The sequence below is a fragment of the Cygnus olor genome, chromosome 12 (genome assembly GCF_009769625.2).
Source record: "Cygnus olor isolate bCygOlo1 chromosome 12, bCygOlo1.pri.v2, whole genome shotgun sequence".
Lineage (NCBI taxonomy): Eukaryota > Metazoa > Chordata > Aves > Anseriformes > Anatidae > Cygnus > Cygnus olor.
Window position 1 is genome coordinate 4,654,107 of NC_049180.1, and position 6,759 is coordinate 4,660,865.

Below are 6,759 nucleotides of genomic sequence, written 5' to 3' on the forward strand. Positions count from 1 at the left end.
CATTTGTGGGGCTGCAGCCTATAGACTAGATGTGCTAAATGAAGGAGATCACTGCGGCAAAAAAAATAAAAATAAAAAAAATCCTGAACTCATAGAGGGTTAGGACAAGGATTAAGAGACTCTGGATTTAACTTTTTAATATGCATTTATATGGATGAATTATGGCTTCAGGTTGCAGCTGTTGTGAATTGTCAAGCGTACAAATTCACTAAAACAACACAGTATAAGGAGGCATGTTATGGGGAAAAAAAAATGAACTGTAGGAGATTTAATAAAAATAATGGAGCTGTAGCTATATAAGACTTCTCTATTGCTCATTATTGCTATATAATTGCTTTAAAATGTCATGTTTTTGGAAAGGCAAGAAATAGCAACTATTCAAATGACCAAGAGAGAACCAGACAGATCCTGCTGCGTCGGTGAACCTGACCCAAGGCACACTGAGCGCTGCTGTTGGCATTCCCAGCATTTGGCTCACTTCCCTCAGCAGCAGGAACTGCATTTGCAATCCAACCACTGCTTGGTTAAACAAGTCGACATCACAAACATTTAATACAGAATGCTGCGTGTCCACCTGAGTGGCTGGAGCATGGGGTGTTGCCCAGGCTGATAGTTGCGTTTGGTGGGGATTCGATGTATTTTTAGGAATTGTGTGTCAGTACTATGTCACAACATTTCCCTAGCAGAGGCTCTCTGCAGCACAGCTTGCAGTCATTGTGCAGCCCCGTGGATTGGGAGATGCTTAAAAAGGTTATGGTGAACCCTGTGGCTCTTCCAGTTGCTGGGGGATTTGGTGCATGGGGAGTTACTAACAGATGAACCTCATGGGGTGCTCAGCTTTGCTTCTGCTGATGTTTCTTTCCATTGTCAATAGGAGATATATTAAAGCTTTAAAATGTAGTGTCATTCTCACTGCAGAGATTCTGATGGGGGTTTCTCTTGAAGGGCTTAAACCCACATCTCTTCTTTGCTCCACCAGGACCCTGGGGCCAAGTCTTACCCTAGCAGAGGATGGTGCGTCATTACACAAACAGGAGCTGACGAGGGCAAATCAAAGATAAACTCTGTTCCTGCAGTGTGGTACATTTATAAACACTTCTTTTCCTTGCAGCATTTAGGACAAGTGTCGAACAGTCTATTTTTTCTTGTGTTTATTTTTTGAAGTCTGTTTCTCCCCAGGAAGTTGAATGTATGAGCAAGAGTTTGATATTATCTGCCCCTTGCTGTGGAAAATGTCAAAGACATGTCATGACAAATGCCACTGCTCTCCTGTTTCATAGGCAGGAGCATCAGTTGCCAGTCACACAAACTGGTGGTGTATATTACCAAGGAAGTACAGCTGGCTTTTACCCAAATCCGTATTTGTGGAAGAAAAAATGCCTGTGCGTTCCCTTTGTGGCAGAAATGAAAACCAAGATCAATGACTTACTCTTTTTAAGTCTTATGTGCAAGGTAAAACTAGTCTTTCACTCTGTGATAATGTCAAATAGAGAGAAATATACACCTAGTGAGGTCATGGTCAGTTCAGGAAAAATACGTTAAAGAATAAATTGCCTGCATTTTCTCTGTGTGTGGTGGGGGCGGTGGTGTTTTTTAAAAGAAATTAAATGGATGATTATTGTGCTTGGATTACATATAATGAAGATGAAAAAAGATGAAAATTTTATTTATTTTTAATCAATGTGGTATTTCTATTCTTTGCTTACTGGCTGTTCCAGTTCTTTGAAAGCAAGCTACATCTGGCTTGTTCAACACATTGATTTAAATTTTGTCAGCTGCATTTTGCAGTACAGCCCCATAGGTTTCCTGGTATTTACAGCAGTGTGAGGATGAAATATTCATGGAGCTGCTCTGGAGAAAATGGAAACGGGTTACTGTGCTCTCAAGTGTAGGAGAGGAGTTTCTCAGATCAGGTATCTGCTGGTTGACAAATGCAGTTGACCACAGATTACAAAAGGTACTCTAAGGAGTTTATCAGAAAAATTGGGAAGCCATGCTGAAGGAGCAAATTACTGGTGCTGGATGAGAGATGGATCTTTCAGAGCTTTAACTACAGCAAACAGCTTGTGGAGAAGCACAAGATGCAGCTCCTAGCCACAGAGTCAAGGTCAGGGGCAGAGTCAAGCACTGTTGCTGTCCTCCATGATAGAGAAGACCATGGCGGAAGGTATGGGGCTGCCTTAGGCCGTGTTTGCCCCATTGTGGCCCCATCAGAGGCAGTGAGGACACTGCTTAGCAGATGCACATAAGTAATATAGTGGAATAAGTATTCCCTGTATTTAATTTAGGCTTTTAAGTAATTTCTTAAGATTATCGTTGGGCAAGATCTCCTTTCTTGGTCCTAGTAAATAGCACAACATATTCATTTGGGTGTCCTAAATCAACAAAATCCTGAATTTGTTGCTGAAAAATACGTAATGAAAGGTAATAGGTGGCTGAAATGAACACTTTGCTTTCTGTGTGTAGTTTTCTGTGTGTAGATCTGTTCTTCCAGGCTTGTGCACCTAAGGTTGAAATCTGGATCCCTCAGAGAGGACGTTTGCCAAACCATTGTTAGCTTGATTGACTCTATTAAAATTACAAAACTGGTCATTAGAGGAAAAGCAGTACTTACAATCCATCTACATTTTATAACAGGCTGACTCCAGAGCCTCTCAAAATCCTACTTGGAAAAGACGAGCAAAGAAGCTGGCTGCAAGCATGATCACATGGAGTCCATGTTGGCTGAAGGACAAACGGTGGTGTATCAGTTTGGAGAGGGAGATTCATTAGAAGTACTTTGGGGATTGGTGTTAAGCCTTGTTCTATTTAATGAACTGGAAGATAGGGTAAACAGCAGATTAATGCAAGGTTTTGCTAAATCGTGAAGGTTTGCATCACTGTGGAAAATAGAATAAATGGTAAATAGAAATGGGGGAGGAAGAAGCTTGGGCAACAACGTAAAATTCTGGTCTTCATTATATGCAGTTAAAGCAATCACAAAATAAATAATCTGAGAAGTAAATAAACAGCGTGGGGGAAAAGGGGACTTAGAAAGTAGGAATGGCCTCAGGCAATCACAGGAAGTATGATATTGCCATGCAGAGTGGGAGCACAGAAAAGCCAGCCCTGTTTAGTGCTGTTTGTGCAGGTGCATCAAGTCCCATCACAGGTAGATGATTTTCCAAAGCCACAAAAGAGGCCACCATTAAAATATTTAGGACACTTTGTCCTGAAGGCTGGAATTTTCATAAACACACTGTACTTGCCAAAAGCTGCTTCCAGTGAGGATCCTTGGAGCTTTGCCATTGATTTCAATGGGAGTAGATTTGGGCCATTGCTGAGACCTTTCTAAAATTTACCTTTAAGATACAAAAGACGTTGACAAGTTAATTTGGCTTCAGAGGTAGGCAGGCAGAATGATTAAAGTGATTCATTTAGCAGACAATATTAAAATAATTGACTACATGTTGGCTGCACGGATGTTTGGCTAGATAATTGCCTAAGCATCAGTTATCTGTGGGTAGCACCAAAAACTGGTTAAACACAGATCAGGAAGGTTGAGGGTGGGGTGCAGCATAAAAACTGGAGTAAAAAGCAACTAGGTGAAATGAAGTTTGAAATTCAAAGTCCTTTCTCAGGATGAAGGTCGACTGAGAAATATTCTTCAAAAAGAAGTGATAGGTCTAAAATACTGTGAACACAGTACATGAGATAATGCAGAGGTGCCTAAGTGGACTCTTTCTGGTCTCAATTATTCTATAGAAATTGATTGTAAATATATTTGGGACCAGACATTAGAATGTATTTTGTTTGAGACATGACAAACATTTTTCTTCCTCAGAAACAAAGGAATAACTTCACTTTCTTACATCTTTCTGTTTACTCTTCTCTAAATCACTGCTGTTATTCTGCCACGACAGAGACAGAAGGCAGACTCAGTTTCTTTTGTGAAGTGGAGACGTTTGAGGACAAGAATGTGCAGAGACATCCTCACGTGTTTGAGAATTTGGGACTGATTTCTCTCCAACAGATTTCCTCTAAAGAGATATCATTCCTCATGGAAAATAACTAGGTGTTATTTGTCAGTACAGCAGGAAATGCTGTTTAGGAGGATCTGAATGCAGGTGTTTAATTTAGCTTTCATCTGGGGGTCTGCTAATGGACACATTGTTAAATATGGCATTTTACATTTCCCTGCAAACCGCACTGCACTGCTGAAAACTTTTCTGGGCTGATTGTCATTAATGCCTACCGGTATGAAAGGGCTCTGGAGTAGATGATGCTCTTCCTGACATATGATAAATGGTGTAAAGCTATATCAGACGTTGCATCCATCAAACCTATCATATAAAGGTTATTTGAGTACATCAGAGGGTAATTTCCTGAGTTTCATTAGGAACCAAACTAGGGTGGTATGACGCTAAGACATTGAAAATATTTAAATCTAAGTCAAGGGGAATTCTAGATGTCTTGTTCCTCCAATACCTACTTTCAGTATATTATATATTCTTATTTGATGTTACATATTTCATATCCTCACCCCAACCCAAATACAGGGAAATTTGCAATGCAAAAAAGGTCACCGTGTTACTACAAATGAAAAAATAACTACTGCATTTGTTAGCCCTAATCTATGATCTTGCCTGTGAAATATTTTATTCATAAATGTGTATCTGCAAACCTAAAGGTAGCATCTACATAAAATAGAATAATTAACAGCTATACAAAAATATTGGAGGATAAAGAGGTGAAATAAATCTTTTCACTGATATTCTGAATTATAGAAAACATTTTTAAATCAGCTCTTATAAATAAATTTCTTGGCAGTGAGGTGAGCAGTAGTTTTAATGGGCTTGCTGTATTTCTGTTGAGATACAGTAAGTCTGGGAATGAAGAAGAGGGAGGAAGAGTAAACAATTCAGTGTTGCCACCTTCAAGTACTCCAAGAATTTTTGATTCCACTCTAAAATAAACAAAGTTTTAACATTTCTTTGCAGCTTCTCTTTTCAAAAATGAATAAAAAGAAGTAGACGATGTTATTTACCTAACAGGAAAGTGTTCAACAACATTTTTCCTTTTTTTGTGGTATTCACCAAACATTAATATTTTTTCCCTAATCCTAACATGCTTCCCTTTTTCATTCAATGTTGGACACTGGAGAGGAAAATATCTTGAATATTGTCAGATCTATACTATTGCTGGAAAGCTGACAAAATGGAAGACCGACAGGAAAATGTGAAAATTGACACTAAGGAAAAATCATTCATACACCATGAAAGAAGACAGCAGGGACAGACCTCAGACTGTGGAGATATTTGGCATATGAACTGTTTTGTGCTGCTTGGGAGGGGAGGGATTTGTATTGCTCCGGGTGAAATCCACACTGCATTTGGGCCATAGAAGACTGGAGAAATTACAAGTTTAACATTATATCATTGATATAATTCTAAGCAGTTTTCTCTGAACAATTACAAAACAATTACAAATAGGAATTGCATTCCTATGCAGTCATAAAGTGCTAAATTGGCTGGATTTTAACCTATAATCCCATGACTCCGAGAGCAAAGACTTCATTTAAAAAAAAAAAAAAAACACACTTCAATTGTCACAAGACTTGAAATAAAATCCTTAAAGCTGATGGAAGAGGTTGGGCAACACTAAGCAGAGGTTATTGTCCTTTTTTCTCAATTAAACTCATCTTATGTTTTTTAAAGTGTGACCTCTACTATGTTTCCAAGACCCTTTGGTGCATGCAACAGAAACTTCTGGTCCATGGATCCTTTGCCCATGTTCTGAGCTGACTACCAGTTATGGGACAATGTTAGCCCAGGGCAAATCCAAGCTTAATAACCTCAGAATCACAGAATAAATGTGGGGGGGCAAAATATAGCTTTATGCTTACATAGCTGCAAATAATCTGTATAGGAAATATCTTTTGTGGTGTGGTCAAAGCAAAACTTCACTATGTACTCCTGCAATATTCCATGTATGTACATATATGTATAGGTAAACATATGGATGATGGTGAAATCTAAATGAACTGTCAGTAAAACATTTTAAAATAATTAAATGGTTTAGATATTTCTCAAATATTTTTGGAGACATTCCCGTGCACATGTGCCAGAGGCAGTACCCCATCTCCTCCCATACCCCTTCTATGCCAGAAACTTTATAATGCAATGTATTTATTCCAAAATCAAATTCACAGCTTGCTAAACTTTCTTTGTGTGTTCAGAATGTGCCCAAAGAATGAATTTATCAGAAATAATTAATGTTTTTATAGACAAGACTGATTGCTGCAGCGTTGCGTTTCAGCACTAGTGTATATAATTGTGAACCATTTCCTAGAGGTATCATGCAGAAGTACAAGATGCCGTTTTGAGTAGTGTAGTGCCCATGGAATGTAAGATTAACGCTTGTATAGTACAAGAATACATGTAAGGACTCACTATCTTTTTTTCTTTTCTAACCTTGTTGATGTCATGAATATCAATTTACGTCTCTCCCCCCCTTCTCCTTTTTTTTTTTTTTTTTGAGATAATTTAACACTCCATTTAGTCATCCTTGGTAATGCAAATCATAGTAATTCTGCTGCCAGACTACAAGGTGATCTCCATTGTATCTCTTGGAAATGAGAGATCAATTTTTCTTCATTTATTTTTATTAAAAGAAGAATTTTCTTTTTAAGCCCTTTGATAAGAAACAACTGAGAATTCCAGGAATTTCAATCAGGGAGTGAAGTTGTAACCATGTGAAAACATTACCCTTTACTCCTCA